This window comes from Fundulus heteroclitus, chromosome 14, assembly GCF_011125445.2.
Source record: "Fundulus heteroclitus isolate FHET01 chromosome 14, MU-UCD_Fhet_4.1, whole genome shotgun sequence".
NCBI classification, from domain to species: Eukaryota; Metazoa; Chordata; class Actinopteri; order Cyprinodontiformes; family Fundulidae; genus Fundulus; species Fundulus heteroclitus.
This window is the reverse complement of record NC_046374.1, coordinates 20795455-20813546: the sequence shown is the minus strand read 5'-3', so window position 1 is coordinate 20813546 and position 18092 is coordinate 20795455. Positions and strand designations below refer to the sequence as shown.

At 38.2% G+C, this 18092-nt stretch overlaps 1 non-coding gene across 1 annotated transcript; it reads left to right on the top strand.

Annotated features, from left to right (window-relative positions):
* The first annotated feature begins 5280 nt into the window (after nucleotides 1-5280).
* trnal-aag lies at nucleotides 5281-5362 on the top strand. Its single transcript has one exon. It is a non-coding gene; the product is annotated as a tRNA-Leu (tRNA).
* The last annotated feature ends 12730 nt before the right edge of the window (nucleotides 5363-18092 follow it).

Genomic DNA, 18092 nt, shown 5'->3' with positions numbered 1-18092 from the left:
TATTTGGGATAAACTCTCTGTTTTAGTGGTAAAGGCAGCTCTTAATGACAAATGTGATCAAGAACAAGTTAAGGGTTATTTATGTATATTTATTTTATTAAATTCCCACTTCCTTAAAGTAGCAACACAAAATATTTGACTTCAGAATTCACAATTCATCAGAAAAACACTTTTTTTTTTTTAAGGACAGCTTTCTAAGTTAAAATTCAAATACTGGTGGACATCCCTCCTGGAAAGCTATACAGGGGTAGTTTAAATGGGCTCCAGGCTATTCATGGTTGAAAAAGCCACCACAATTCAGAGTAGATCAAATGCCTTCACAGTGTAAAACATCATAAAATGTTTGTTACAGCAAACACTTTATGGTGGTGTTTGCTGCTAAGTGAGGTTTATTAGCCAATTACTTTCTCACATAGGGTTTGGGGGGGTATGGATAGCGTTTCCCTTATAATTAATGAAGACATGAATGAACTGCTGTTTGTTTTTACTCACGGAAGACACTAGAGTGTAACATAATACTGTAGGTATGAACTAGTTTGTTTGCAGATGAATAAAAGAAAAGGCTAGGGAGAAATGACAAAATGAGGGGAATTGAACATGAAACACTGGGTAGTAAACACAAGAGATACTGTATGGCAGAATCACACATTTTGTTTTTTAAATTTATAAAGGAAATTGATATAAAGTTCTTTGATAAAATATATGCAAAGTTGTTTGACAATACATTATCCCATTTAAAAAATACTGTTTTTAGATCATGAGTTTTCATGTGTTTTTGGTGTCTTTTTAGAACTAAATCTAGTCCCTCTCATGGCACCACATATTTGTTACTTAAAATAAAATTTGCTTTTTGAATAACTATTTGTAATTAATGTAAAATCTTATTGAATCTTATTTACCTTTAGTAGTAATGAAAAAGCACAATTCTTCCACACTAAGAGTATGTTTATTAGTAGACCACTTTATATGATTTTTATTGACTCCTGATTGATTTTTTTTCTTGTCTAACATAATGACTGAAGAAACATAAATATTACTGCTACTTACAACTATCTGCTAAGTTGTAATAGAAAATCAACTGTCAACTTTTGCTACCCCCCCCCCCCCCCCCCCCAGGTAAGATATGCAGTAACTTACCTGTCATATTTCATACATAAATCACAAAAAATGAAAATGAGATGCAGCTTGCATTTCTCACTAGGTATTAACAGAGAGTGTGAATAGGTTATTTTTGTGTGTTTAAAAATTACAGCAGCATTTTATTTTATTGCTTCCCTTTTTTACTTTTCTCACTGTTTATCTTGTCCCTCGAGGGGAAAAGCACCGAACCTAGCCATGATTTATTGCACAATAGCTACAAAGCAATGAGGGCTACTAAATTGCAATATTTGAAGTGTATTCTTTTGGGTTATTTAAATTGGTATACTCTTTTTGTGTCTTTCCTGAATATGGAAATGTGTTTAGATATAGTAAATACTTTGTGTGTCACTTTTTGTATAAAAATCAAAGTTCAATTCTTAAAACTACAAATAAAGCAGGATGGCTCTTGAGCCGCATGTGGCTTCTGCCTGTCCTGCGACTTGACTGATCTTTCAAGGTCCTCATTTTAAATTTTGTGGAGTATTTTATTTTGAAAAATTGCTTATATAGAAAAATATTAAGCTCCGACTGCCTACAACTTTTTTATCCAGCTCTGACGCCTTAAACATGTCTGCAGTTCATCTGTCTTTATTGCATTTACTTTAACCAGTCCACTAAATGGTAAATAGCTCATGCTTGTACAACACTTTATCAAGTCTGACGACGCCAAAGAGCTTTGAAATACATTCACTAACTCACATACACATTCACTTGCTGGCGGTGGTAAGCTGTATTGTAGCCATAGTTACCCTGGGGCAGACGGACAGAAGTGAGGCTGCAATACAATTGGCACCACCGGGCCCTCTGACCATTGACATCAGGCAAAGTGTCGATCGGAGCGGAGATTCAAATTGGCAACTCGCCGGCTGCAGGGCCAACTTCTAGCTCGTGTGCGATTGCTGCCACTAGGGGGAGGCCAGTTAAACCACAAAATTCCATCACTTTATAACCAGTTACTTTTGTTTGTTGGCACAACACACAACATATGCTGTAACCCTTCCCTTCCCCCGCAACACCAAGAAAGAAATTATGAATAAAGAAATATCTTCACAGAAATCGGCCCATCCATTTTGAAACCATTTTTGCCAGACTGAGTCACAATTAAGGTCACAGTAAGGCTGGTTTATAATTAATCACACAATTATTCTAATACCTGTTTGGGAACTATTACTCAGATTGACATGGCTTGGCTTAAAGTCGAGAAAAGGGGGTAATGCTGAACATGTTCCTGGGGACATTGTGTGCCTTCAGTTGTCTTTATTTTCAAATAATAAGTTTGTGAACAAGAGAGATGATATGAAAATGCAAATTAAAAAACTGTTTTGGTTTATGTAGTAAAAGGATGTGAGTAGTTAAAAATGTGTGAATGTTTTGTAGCGTGGCTTTTTTATTCTGGCCCTTGATGACCCACCAATGGCCTAATTGGTCACCACTCAGATCCTACTGACCCAATTACAACGCAGTTTTAATTGTTATGCCTTGAAGGGATATTTGTGCCATCTTTCAGCAGTTTTATTCATCTAGTGAGTATTTCATGATACTTTTCCAACTTTATTTTTTATTGAAACAGACTATTTGCACTTTCATCAAATGCAGCCACTGTAGTTCTCTATCCTACATCGTGTGCATGTATCAAAGTATATATATATATATGTATATATATATATATATATATATATGACAACTTTAGGCTGAACAGTGTCAAAGGATGCAGGCACTACTCCTTGGCTGTGACGTGTATCGTGCCACTGTTGTCTTGCCTGCTATCATTTCTCATGTCGACCGTGGTGCGCAAAGCATGTTGGCTTTCACAGAAGGTGACAGCTCATGCTCCACTTTCCTCTCTGTTCTGAGCAGACATGTTTTATTTGCAATTAGGATGTCGTCGAGGGAGAATGATGTAAGGACTATGTATGACGACATTCCCCCTTACCGTACTGAAATCCAGTCTGTCACATGCAACAGCACAAGACTCAATTTTCTCCATTTGGTTGCATCTGTTTTTTTTCCTGTAAGCATCTCTACTTGTAAGCTACACACACTAGTTTGGTATAGCCTCCTTTGTCAGTGAAGACATTTTGATTGGCTTTTAGAAATTGCAGGATGTTGTACTCAACAATGCATATAATACTATATGTTTGGTCAGTCTGAGTACAGCAATCTGTCCCCTTGGGACTGTAAAATCCTCTGGGTTTATGTAAAATATTTGCATAATATCAATTCTCCATAAATATGAAGAACTCTCCATAAGATGAGAACTCACCTGGAAAGAACAAATTAATTGAACATATTCCCTAACAAGCTCATTGTCTTCCTCTCTTGCTAACAGCTAAACATATGTCTAACCCTTGTTTGACCCAAAGCTTTCCTGTCACACCTGAAATACTTTATCTTCGATCTCAGACACGGAGTAATCTGCTTCTACATCTTTGTCTTCCACCAGATCAGGAGCTGGCTTCTCACCTGTGTTTCTCTGAAGGTCAGGTGAAAAAGCAGTTGGAGGCACTGAACCAAAACAATGCGGCAGGAAATGTGCAGACCAGCTCCAAGGAATTCTACAGCACCTCCTCAACCTTAGCCCGACCAAAGAGAAAGTGTCCGTGTTCTGGAAGATGTCCTGCCTTGTTCCAGCACCAAAGACAGCTCCTTAGAACTCAATGGCAGTGGACCTGTTTCCTTGCCATTCCACATCATGAAGGTCCAACTGAGATTCCTATTGGCCAACCTAAATATGCCAAAAAGTGCACATTAACACCCCTGGCTGTTTGTCTATCCTTGCAGAGCTGGAGTTTAAGACACCACCATACACCTTCTTTAACAAACCCACTGTAATCTAGACAAAGCAGGCAGCAGTGTGGAGATCATGGTCAAAATTTCTCCAGTGCATTTTGCTAAATCACCCTGATTTGCTTTTTTAGAAACTCCAAAAGAGTCAGGTAAAGACCTCAACAACTGCCTTGATCAAAGCCTACCACAAAAACAGGCCATGGTATTTGAGACTGAATGGCTAAGTGTCTAAACAGGTGGTTAGGAGCACAGGAGCACCACAGGGGACCGTACGTTCAGCATTCCTTTTCACTCTGCACACCTCAGACTACCAACACAAGACAGAGTCCTGTAATCTACAGAAGTACTCAGAGACTTTCCAAAAAAAGTAAAAAAAACAAAAAACAAAAACAAAGCAACTGGACTTGTTTTCCGTAGTTGAAGATATTTTGCTTCCTCTCCAGGAAGCTTTCTCAATTCAAAAAGTCTGGAGTAATGTGGAGTAACAAGCTTTATACTGCTGCCTAACAAAGGCCTTACAATGGATTAGATAACATGCAAATTCAATCGAAACAGGTCCACCCCTGAGTAATGGGCGGTTGTTAAAGCTATTAAGCCAGCAGATTGAACCAAAACTGGTCCACTTCTCTGTAACGAGGAGTCGTCAGGGTCGTTATTGGCTTGTCTTAAAGGAGCAATGTTTTGATCACTCATATGAGGATGAGAATTTAGGTGATGATTGGCCAGAATTAACCCTATAGCTGTGTTGTAAGTTTTTGAGAGTTGGAACCTAAGGCCCCCTCCTCTGTTTAAGGTTGGTTTTTACCTTAAACCAACCTTAAACAAAAAACCGCCCGTTACTAAGGTGTAGACCTCTTTCGGTTGAATTTGCATGTTATCTAAGCCATTAGATAACATGATTAGAAAGTTATGTATGGTTTTGCTTTTCAGTTTGAGATGCACTATGTGTGTGGACAGTCACAGTGTTTGAAGTGTCAGATTTATGTAGTTACAGTACTGATTTTAAATCACTATTGGCCATAGATACTTCTACTACCAAGGGCTTGAATTCCAATTTTAATAAGAAATATAATAAGTTAAAATGGAAATAAGTGTAGCATGTATAATGCTGCAATTTGAATAATAGTTGTAATTATAATAACAGTAGGTTAGAGACAGAAGTACCTAGTTCGGCTCGGAGGAAAATTGTGTGTTTATTGAAACACAGACCCAAAAAATGCGGTACCTAGTTGTGATGTATTATTTATAACAGTGAGGAGTAAAAACATTACATTACATACAATATGCCACATTTCACATTGAACTGGTTACTAATTAAGTCCAATACAGCTAGTGGTTGCTGACCTCATATGTGGTAGTGTGGCCGAGCGGTCTAAGGCGCTGGATTAAGGCTCCAGTCTCTTCGGGGGCGTGGGTTCGAATCCCACCACTGCCATATCAGTGTTTTTCCCTATCAAGCTGAAATGTGATCACAAGCAAATACTACAACCTGTCAGAGGATTAAGCTGCAGTTTTCCTGAAATCCTGGACGCCTAGGTAAAGGTCTATGGCTTATAAACCTCAACTCTTAACGGGTGGGGAGTGGTGGCCTAGTGGTTAGAGCGTTGTACTTGTGTCCCGGAGACAGTCCCACAGACTGCCACTCTTGGTCCCTGAGCAAGACCCTTAACCCCAGATTGTTCCCCGGGCACCACACAGTGGGAGCCCACTGTTCCCCAAGGGGATGTGGTTAAATGCAGAGAGCAAATTTCATTGCAATGTCTTTTGCAATGACAATAAAGATGATGATTATTATTAGTGCCTCCTACCACACCGGCAAAAGCTTGCATTCTTCAGACTAAAGGGCTTAGCTCCCCATCCAATGCATGGGACCAGCATGGTCCTACAAACAGGACCATGCTGTCAGTAACACAATATTACCACTAAATCACCATTTCCTATATCAAAATAATATTTTTCTTCATGTACATGATCAAATAGTTAGACTTTAACAATGTAAATCATTTCAATAATAATTTCACAGGAATTCATCAACAAGAGTACCCTTTCCATGTACATCCATATAAATTATTCACAAAGTCATGCTTGACCTGCATCGCAGATACAATGAACCAAATAGAGTTTTTTTGAATATGTGCAATATTCATATGAACTCACGACAAGTACACCATCTTAATGTTACATTTAATGATTTAGCATATTGTGAAACAGTACACCCAGCACCAGCTGACTGGCTCGCAACAACAGAAAAGCCGTAGCTTCGAACACTCACCAGTCCCGCTTAGATAAATCAAAGTTGACACAGGGTGGCCGATCACAGCGGTAGAGACATCTGAAAAGGTTGGTAGGCATCCTAGTTTGTAATTTAGCATACCTGCATCTGCTCGAGACCCAGCGCATCCCAAACGTGCTCTGCACAATGGCCGCAGCCATCCTTGTCAGTAAAAGTATAAATTATTACATAAACTATCTTCTTAGCTAAAGTTAGCAAATTAACAGTGGGATCGATCCCAATGAGTTGCTTTTAGTGAGTTAATTTAGTTAAATTAGCAACATTGGTAGCTAATGTGCAGTACGGTTGAAGATATTACAGACCTGTTGCATATGTTTTAGAGTAGCTACATGACGATGAACACCAGGTTTTTTTGCACCATGGACTGACTTTGGACAAAATTGCAAGGCAGCTTGACATTACTACGCTCTTGTCCTGCTTCTGGTACAATGTGTGCAGAAAACTCCTGCAGTAGACTCTACTGGCTTTTCTTCATCTTTGGAGAAAGTATCACCCAAGCACAGACAGAGGGTGATACTTAGACAGCTGACTGACAGCTTACAGCAAAAAGAGGGGGAGGGGGAGACTGCTTTACACTGAAAAGGTATGCACCGCCTTTGGCACCTCATTAAAATGACTTTAAAATGCAGGATTATCCAAAGCTTTCATGGCCGTGAACATTGAAAGCACCCAATGAATAACTGGAAAAATGGTATCTCCTGGCTTTGGCAACTTGGGTGTAGCCAAGAATAACTCAATATAATGTGTTGGTGAGTGAGCAACTGCTGAAATATTCGGGGTTTTACTTGACCTGGCAGTTAATAAAACTGATAGCTTTAATAAGACGCAGAAAGTCTGAAAATGTACTCTTATTTCTGCATATTGAGTGTATAAGCGGAAGCATGACTCATTTATTGTCATTCAATAATTGACGACGCCTAGGTTAAGGTCTATGGCAAGCATTTCCAGAATAACTAGCAGACATTTAAACTGTAATATTTATCTTTGAAATTGAAGGAGAATGATCATCAGAAAGCAATTTTAAGCATGCCAACCAGACAAAGTTGTCAGAAAGTGTTTGGTTTGGGAGCCTCAAAAAATAAAACTGCATCTCAAGGCGGGCATATTAAAAACTATGATGGCAACGCATGAACTCCTGCTCACCTTCTTGCTTGTCGATAAAAACCTATTCATTGGCAGCGGCTGCAGATAGGACACACTCAAACACACACACACACACACACACACACACACACACACACACACACACACACACACTCATGTATGGCTCCTGTGGATCCGCTGGAATTGGTAATGACACAATCCATCTCTAACCCATTTCCAATTCAGCTCTGGGAAATGAGATAGGATGGTAATGGAATCTCATTGATCTGAGTTTGCACTCATGTTTATGGTCTATAACTGTGAAAGCCATTTCTAATGTTCTTTCTCATGTCAGCCTTTTTGCATACTATCATATTTGCAGGAAATTTGGTTCAGCTTCAGAGGTAGGTGCAAACTGCACACATGGCGTTATTGATTTTTACTTAGTGCCTAAAATGTTTTAGTAGCCATTTTATCACAAATATGGTCATGATTGTGTTTTCAAACAAGTCATCCATTAAAATGGGTTATTAATACAAGGACTGCATTCAGTTAAGCAGTTCAAACGAAACAAAACCAAGGATTCACTGGCCGAGCAATCGATGCAAAACTACAATTTTTTGCTGTTTATTTATTTGATAGAAGATTTTGGTTGTGCTAAAAAAACATTTTAATTTAGTACCACAAAGCTTCAGCCATATGTGCTGCACAACGCTTCACATGGTTAAAGTTTGGCCAACTATTAATGCCTACTCAATTACACTGTTAAATAATAAAATTTGAAGTTGCCTTTGTAATCTTGCTTTGCAGGGACATGCTCTAGACTAGAGAGTACCAAATGGGCTGTCCATCTAAAACCGGACTGTGCAGAAATCCTGGACAAAGAAGGTGTACCGAACGATTCATGTTTATTGACTTTGGTGTATTCTGTTGCGATTTTATTAATGCGAAAGTGTAACTTTCAAGCACTAGTCTGATCTCAGACTGCCGTAACAACATATAATAATTTGCTGATTCTAAATTGGATTCAGGTTTGGATTTTTGACTGACCGACTCAAACACACGTATATGCTTTGATCTTAACTATTGCATTGTAGCTCTGGTCATATCTTTAGGACCCTTGTCCAGCTGGAAGGTGATTCCCCATCCAGTCTCAAGACTTTTGCAACTCCTAACATGTTTTCTGCCTGTATTGTTATTCACTTAGTTACATCCATCCTCCAGTCAATTTTTTAATAGTTTCCCTTTCTCTGCTAAGGAAAAGCATCCCCACGGCATGGTGCTATCACCACTAGGGAGATGGTGTGTTTAGGGTGATGTGAGTTGTCACAGATGGGCTTTTGCATGTAGCTCTGTGAGCTATTAAACGAAGCTATGTCACAATGGGGATGGTCAGTTATCTTGGGGACAACATGCACACAATCTATCAGATAACACCTGAGTGTTGACACATTTTCTACTGAAAACATGGGAGGCAGTGTACACCCTTGCAGGGCTCTGCCTAGTGTTCTATAAAAAGCTAATGTAGCAATCATCCGGGGCTCTTCTTCATTCCTTTTTCCCATGTCAATACCTGCCAAGAGCCTCTGCACTGATCTCTGTAATAATTTATCTGGGTTGTTTCGATTAAAAGTGTTAATATATACGTTCCGTTTGAGTCAAGTTTTTACTAAAAGTGTGATCGCTTCAAGGGAAAAGAACCCGGGGCATGGCGAGGCATCGAACCACTGAAAGGGTGTTGTAGCTTTAACAGCACAAAGATGATCAACTTCTCTAGCACCTTCTTCCAGATGTTTACTGTAACCCCTAACGCTTGTTGCAAACTGCAAAGAGAGCTTGTTTGGGGTTTCTTTTTCCCAGTGACTTTCTTCTTGTCCTTCCATAAAGGCCAGATTTGTGAAGTTCAGGATTAATTGTGGACAGATTCCCAACCCTCACCTCGGGATCTCTGCAAGTTCCTCCAGAGCTACCATCTGGGTCTTTGCTGCTTATCTTCTGTGAGATGTTCAACGCTTGGGATATTGTTTTAAAATCTATCCCTGCTTTAAACTTTATCTCTGTCCTGTTGTCCATGATGATATTTGGTCACTAATGTTCTGTAACAAACCTCTGAGACCTTCACAGGGCAGCTGGATTTATTCTCGGATTATATTACACACTGGCGATTCATCCATTAACCAACTAGGTGACTTCTAAAGGAAAGTGATTAAACTGGATTTTAATAAGGGGTATCGAAGTAAAGTGTGCTAATTAAATATGCATTTTATTTGAAGAAAAAGTGAGAATGATCATAATCCTTCTACTTCTCCATTATCTGCTACTTTGTGTTTGTCTATGACACCAAATCCCAATAATATACATTATCATTTGTGGTTCTAATGAGACAAAATGTAAAAAAAACATTGTTAAAGGAGCAGAAATACTTTAGAAAGGCACTCTATGACGAGCTGTTTTTTTTGTAGAAAAGTGTGACAGTATTCTGGATCTTTGAACCTCTCCCAAAATCGTCTTCATCATTGTTCACCCACTCGTGTGCACTTTTAAATACTCCTACTTCATCTACCTTTTATTCTCCTCACTACATTCCAGCCATCTTACAGTTAAATGCTTTTACATACTCACCAGTTTCTCATTCATACTGAATATGGCTGGGCTGAATGTGCAAGACTGCAGCAATATGGCTTTCCATTACATCACAAAACATCAAGTCAAGTGTGAAATTAACGTCAAGATTGTCCCTTGCAGATGAGGAGGAAATAGAAGGGTCCGCATCAATCCATGAAAAATATACACTATATATTAAAGATGAAATAAAACATCAATGGTAATAAGCACGAATAAGGTGTAGGAACGACTGTAGGAATGTATAAATACAGTCCAGTAGTTGTTCTCATTACATTTTTCTTCATTAAACTAAAAGCAAACTGCTCTTTAGGGGGTACGTTTTATTTCCACTTATCATAGGGAGACGAAGTCAGTTGATTTCATTGCTTACCTTGATGGGTCCCTTTTTTGCCTTGCTGTTTTACTTTGACGATTCTGGCTGACATTGTTATATAATTCTGACATGACAGCACATAACTTTGCAAAGCCACTTCGTAAAAAGCTTTGCTCCAAGGGGATGCATTAAACATCACAGAACCTCTCATGTTGCTCATGTTAACAGTTATTTTTGTTTTGACAAACCAGTTTTACATTCGCAGCGTACTGATTTTTTTTTAAACATGGATCAAAATATGCCGGCACCCAACAGATGCCAAACATGAGGCACAGATAAGTGCAAAACGTTGTTCTTTGGGTTCAAACCACTTTGGATACAATGAGATAAATGCATTCAAATTGCCACTTTTGGTGGATTTATCTAAGGAGACTACAAGGACGCTCCCCAGAGATTCGAGAATAGATTGATAGGTCTCTATGGTAATACATCAGATCACTATAAAGCTTGTCAGTTTAAAGCATAATACTTTTACTGTTTTTACTTTTCAAATCACTACCAAAAGCACAAAGCAACTGAAATAAATTGATATTGAACATTATTGATAAGTGTATTTATTTCAGTGATTCTATTCAAAAAAAGAGAATCTCCTGAGGATCCACAAAGAGGATAAGCCACAAAAGGTCAGAAAAGCTAAATAAGTTGCCTGTTGATAGAATGCTCCATCCAAGTATAATGATAGAAGGTTTAGTGGAAGGAGAAATGTTGGTTTAAAAATCTGCACTATTTTAATCAAGTCAATGTAGCCATCTACCTGCCTGTTTTGGAGAACTTCATGCATCCCTTTGCTAGAAGGCTTTAGGAAAGCTGCTCAGAAAACCTCCCTGGCCAGAACTTCAGACAATTCCTGGAGGAATTTCCACAGTAAGTTGAAAAACACTATGGCTAACAATGCAGATAAGCTTGAAGGCCCCTATCAAAACAACCCGGGCTGCCTCAGTAAATAAGCAGTGCATATAATGAACATGAGTATACTTTTACAAAAGTATTCCACGTATTTATCCATGTTTTTTTTTTTTTTTTTTTTTGCAAGTTCACACACAGGGTTTATTTTCATTAACCTTTCCATCAGTAGGCATGGACACAGTTGTTTGCAAATAACCAGCAAATCAAGATGAGCTCCCAAACCAAACAGTTGTCAACCGCTTTCTGATGTACAACTGCATAGGCAACAGTCATCCCTATTATTGTGCAGGCCACAACATAAAATGTTTACTTAAAAATATATTTTTTTTTATTGGTCCTGAGTGAGCTATACATATTGATAAGAATTTAAACAAAATTATTAGAATCCTAAAACTTAACAGAAAGAATTGATGACAACACAGTGTATAACTCAAAGACTTTATTATCTAATTATATATATATATATATATATATATATATATATATATATATATATATATATATATATACTCCCCATTTGAATTTATTTGGTAAATAAATGAAGTTTTTGATGATATTGTAATTTACCAAGACCTTAATCCTTGATGTTCTCTTTCTGCTCTCACTCTGGAGAATTTGAAGTTTACTCTTTTGTCTATAAATTTGCTGGTACTGACTAACAGTTTTTGGGATGCACGTCATTGCATTGCAAGTAGGATGAATGTAAACGTTAGTCCAAAATGATATTTTGGAACCATTATTTCTTTTCTGAAGCGGTTTAATGAACTAGTTAGACATTTAGGGTCATTCTCGGTGACATAACATTGCTTCAGTGTTGCAGAGTGAGTTAACTGTGTGAATATATTGATCCTGTTATGCTGAAGAGCTAAAGGTTAATGTGTTGCCCATCGATCTCAATGAGGCCTTTTACTTAACAGCGCAGATGATGTGTTCAATAAAGCCCCTGCAGGTGCCGCTTGTACCAACTCATTTTTAGATCAAACCAGGTTTTGGGATCCAGCACATGGCTCAAGGGTGGATGCACCCACAGACCACATATGTTGCATCATGCTAACCAGATCACATGCAGCCATCCAAATCTTGCCAGTATCTGCCCCACAAAATAACTGTGGCACAAACCTGTGATGCCAGCTATTACTGTTGGAAGAATACAAACACTGCTAAAGAAGTAGCAGTCCATTTATCTGTCACATTACAATTTATTTTAAGCTGGTAGGAGATGCTAAATATTGAACTCAGAGACCAGACTAATAACAAGTAGCAACACAAGTCAATAGCAATTAATTTATCTGCATGTAATGCATTGAAACACCGAGGCAAATCTATGGAGGTTCTAAAATGCTTATGTTACTTCAGTCCCAATCTATTGGATTGGGGTCCTGTTCAATGCATGTCTCAGTCCCTGATGAAACTCAGCTACAAGCACCAGATGGTATGCCAATTAGTCATGCGCCTACATTCAGCTTGTTTTGGAGAATCACAGCCTATTTTTGTGTGCAGTGCTTGGAAAAGTTTATCTTTTTTTGGCTCCACATTATATTGTTGGTCGAACAAATGCGGGGTTTCCCCAACAATCTAAGTTTCTACAATGACATCCACCATAAAAGAGAATCACCTTCATTCTGTATCTCTCGTGCTATCTGCTCTGTGTGTTACGGTCAGGGGAAGGAGAGGGGTTCACAGAGAGCAGCTGAAACACTTTGACGCTCTCATAGTTTCTTCCCACAAGCTATGACTCTAATAAACAGCTGACTTTGACTCACAGTGTAAACAAACAAACAAAAAAACCCTCCTGTGCAATAACCCAGTAATTCTCCTATCTATTAGCCACCTGTTATATATATATATATATATATATATATATATATATATATATATATACATATATATACATATATATATATATATATATATATATATATATATATATATATACATATATATACATATATATATATATATATATATATATATATATATATATATATATATATATACATATATATATATATGTGTGTGTGTGTGTGTGTGTGTGTGTGTGTGAGCGTGTATGTATTTGAATAAACCTGTTGGTTGTGATTCAGACCAAACCATGAAGTTTCAGGAAAATCCATAAAGCCAGTAAATACATCCTAAACATGATGGTGCAGGGTATTAGATTTGTTATCACGGAAAACTGTCAAGAAGACAACACTCAGATTGAGTTCTCTGTGGACTCCCTTTGCCTATTACAGAAATGAATGGTTTCAATATCTGTGCAATGGTGTGTTAAGAATGAGAGGAATATCATTAACAGGAAAAGATGCTATTAAAACGTTTTATTTCTCTGAAGGCCTGGAAGTGAATCTTGCCACTGAGCAGAACTACTTTTGTTTACAGAAGTCACGCAGTATTCACACCTCAACAGTTGATCATAATTGAGATTATCATATTAAGTACTGGAAGATGTGATTTCATTAGGAGGTGCTGTGGATGAAAGAACAATGTGGATTCTTTTTGAATAAGGTCACGTAGATGCTGGTTTAAAACCCCACTGTAGCAGTACTGCAGTACATGGATTCTGTTCTCTCACTGAAACCACCTCAGCCTAAACTATTCCTGATTACGTAGGATTACTTAGAAAACAAATTTATTGAAAAACTTTTTTATATAGTTATTTCTTTCTTCAAATTATATAGTTTACATATATTTTATTAGTATTTGGTAATATTACCTTCTAAACAGTAGGACATGGGTTAAGTGATTTTGCATTCTTCCATCCACCTTCTCACAGTCGCTAGCTGGGCAGTCCTGATTGAACACAACTGCTCACAATCATCTCCTCCTCCTGTGCGTATAGGTCAAATGACGTCAAATGACTAAATTCAGACGCATGCGTCGCAGCCATCTTGTGGTCGTACAAGCAGAGCGGCAACGCTTGAATAAATTACTTGCATGAGTGAAATAGTGAACAGATCCGGGGATACTGCACCAACAGGAATTGGCTTCTTCAATTCAATTCAATTCAATTTTATTTCAATTCAATTTTATTTATATAGCGCCAAATCATGAAACATGTCATCTCAAGGCACTTTACAAAATCAAGTTCAATCATGTTATACAGATTGGGTCAGATTATACAGATTGGTCAAAAATGTCCTATATAAGGAAACCAGTTGATTGCATCAAAGTCCCGACAAGCAGCATTCACTCCTGGGGAACCGTAGAGCCACAGGGAGAGTCGTCTGCATTGTACATGGCTTTGCTGCAATCCCTCATACTGAGCAAGCATGAAGCGACAGTGGGAAGAAAAACCACCCATTAACGGGAAGGAAAAACCTCCGGCAGAACCGGGCTCAGTATGAACGGTCATCTGCCTCGACCGACTGGGGTTACAGAAGACAGAACAGAGACACAACAAGAGAGACAAAAAAGCACAGAAGCACACATTGATCTAGTAATCTGTTCTACATTAGATGGAAGTAGCGGGTGAGCCGTCTTCTCTGGATGATGTCACAGTTAACAGAACGCCAGACCAGGTGTACCTAATATGAAGAGAAAAGAGAGAGAACAGAAAGTTAAAGCAGAAATGACAACACATAATGCATAATTGAAGAACAGTAGAACTCAATAGAGTGAGAAAATTAGATCCTGATATACTCCAGTAGCCTAAGCCTATAGCAGTAAAACTATAAAGGTATCTCAGAGTAACATGAGCCACTAGTTATAATTTTTGTCAAAAAGAAAAGTTTTAAGCCTAGTCTTAAAAGTAGACAGGGTGTCTGCCTCACGGACCAAAACTGGGAGTTGGTTCCACAGAAGAGGAGCCTGATAGCTAAAGGATCTGCCTCCCATTCTACTTTTAGATACTCTAGGAACCACCAGCAGACCTGCAGTTTGAGAGCGAAGTGCTCTGTTAGGAACATACGGGGTAATCAGAGCTCTGATATATGATGGAGTTTGATTATTAAGGGCTTTATACGTTAGAAGAAGAATTTTAAATTCTATTCTTGATTTAACAGGAAGCCAACGAAGGGAAGCCAAAATTGGAGAAATATGATCCCTCTTGTTGATCCTCATCAGAACTCTTGCTGCAGCATTTTGGATCAGACTTGACATTGTATATACTTCTTGACATTGTGTTTCCAATTCAAGTTGATCAAATAGAAGCAAAATTAGGATGAACATTGGTCAAGTTTTTGAGGGTTGGTAGCGACATAAGGATGCAAAAGGGGTCACAAACCACATGGAGGTTGCTGTTTTCCTTCTGGACCGGTAAGTTAGTTTGGACCTGGCAACTGGCTGGCAAACAGTACAACTGATGGTTGGAACAAGGGCTAAGGAACGCAAGTGGGCCACCTGCTGGCTGAGAGGAGTTCAACTTGTTGCTATCTCCTTTAAAATAATATTTTATGGAGACACGTTTAGAAGAGCTGTTTTTAGCTTGTAGGAACTTCCCAACCGATAAAGATCATCACGCATCAGCTATATCCATATGGGATGTCGTCTTGTCTTTCTCATTTTGAAGAGTGAAGGACTGCAGCAGTGCACTGCCTCTCCTGGATTTTAGGTCAAAGAGTGTGTGGTATTTGAGCACTTGGTGATGGATTCGGGATGGGAAAGATATGTAGTGAGAGAGATTCCAATTAATTAATTTTTTTTTACCTGTATCATTTATAATGGTTAAATGACCTCTGACTCATAACAAAGACTAAACAAAACATGTTCCTTGTAAATGTTTACTAAGGGATGTGCCTTACCTAACCAATTTAAAATGCCAGAAGATTAGTGTCTTTTACAGACGGTTTGCAACTTTAACTTACCTGCAAGATGCCTTGCTAACTGGCTGGCCACAAACCTGCAGGATTAAACCAAGAGAATCTGAAAACCAGGTTACATTATCATCCTGAGTAGGAGGAGAAAATCCTGTCTCTGGTGTTATTATGAAACAAGAAAAACACCTGTTCGCAAAATCACTGGAGCTTGCGATTTAATTTTATCAGCCCACAAACAATCACTCATTATGTCGCTGGAACGATGATAGAAAGCAGTCATCTGTGAAGCCCTCCATTCTTGGGCACAACGCATAACCAAAGCCTCCTCTTTTTTTTTTCCTTCGGGGAGTAACCTGTTCAGCTGAATCCTCTTAGGCAAGGGGGACACTTGTGGCAGCAACACTGGCTATTCAGCAAATGTCACGGTCTATAATCTTTTAATACCCCTTGAAAATAAGAGAGGCAAATATATGTCCAATACTAGCTTACAAAATAATTAAGTGAACACTTACCATTTAATTGAAAAAAAAGCCATTTCAAATAAACTCTGTGTTTGTTTTACTGATGGATATTGTGGAAAAAATGTCTTGCTCTCTGTTATAATCCAACTCCCTCATCCAGATGGGGATTTGCCTTTGGCTGACTGGCAGATGTTTAACAACTGGGGACACATAATCCAATATAGGATAGCCAAACAGTGTGGCTAAGAGAGGCTTTTGAGTAGTAGTTTGGCCCTGGGTGAAAGCTTGTTTGTGTCCATCATGTGTACATAAACTAATTTTCTCAATACTTACAGTGCATGAGCATTTGACCCCCAGCTAAATTTCTATGCTTGCTGACATACAAAAAAAAATAAAAAAAATAAACAATAGCCTCAAATTGTTGCTGTCGTTTCATTTAATAAAATAAGACGTTATGCCAACAAAAATACATACATTAAAAATCATTAGGATGCCTTTGGAAGAAACAAGTATTTGGTTGTCCGAGTGACACAAAGATCACTTAATTAATTTAAGTCTACATATAAAACAACATTTTGTATAGTCTAAAGAAAACAGAAGTGATACATTGATTTATAAAATTTAAAATGGTTGTTGAGAGTATTTATAGTGGCTTACTAGCCTTATTTCTCTGAAGCTTTATTTCCTTTGGACTTGGAAGCTGATCATTTTGGGTCTGAATTCAGAAAAAAACAATGGACCCACTTTTAAGGTCCAATTAACTACTCCTTAACTTACAGTACTGTATATGTATGAAGCAAATTTGTGTACATAATCAGTTTACTGTGAGTAAATATGGATAGATGACTCTAGGCAAGGGGTCTGCAACTTCAGTTCTTGAGTTCCACTTAGTTGAGTTCCTGCTACTTTTAGATGCATCCCTGCTCCAATACACCTGAATCAAATGAACAGTTAATGACCACGCCTTTGAAAAACTTGCCGACATGCCAAGGAGGTAATTCAGTATTTCTATTCAGGTGTGTTGGAACGGGGATGCATCCAAAATTTTTAGAACAGGGGCACTCGGGGAGTGGAGTTGCAGGTTCCTGCTTTTGGCAAACAGCAGTTATTATTAAGATATACCAAGGTCTCAAAATCTGTGGTTCCAAAACTGCAAAACCCTTTCTTCATATCATTTCAAAGCCTTTCCGTGACATCCCAGAGAAAGAGGGGCTTAATTTGTCTTTCGTTGTATAGTGCACAGAGTGATGCAGAGCCCCAGTGGCACCAATCATATTTGCACTGCTGGTCTGATGGCTAATGCCTGGTTCACATGGCCAAATTTTTAAATTGTCAGCTGATTTTCAAAACATGAGAGACCCCACATTTGACGATAAAAAAAGAAAAAAATCATAGCTGTAACAGGTTTGCTCATGCAGTGTGTCCTGTAAAATGACAAGCACAACACACCGCACACAAACAGATTTCACTCAGGAACACTCAGATGTCAGATGGGAAATCTTGCAAAACCTCTCAATATCAAATGTGATTTAAAGGTAAACAAACATGATCAATGACAAGGTACAATGGCAATAGTTTATGGACTAATTTTAACAGAAAAAAACATAATGAAAATAAAATATTGGTTGGTTGATGGAGTGGACACAACACAAAAAGGGGTTCTACATTTG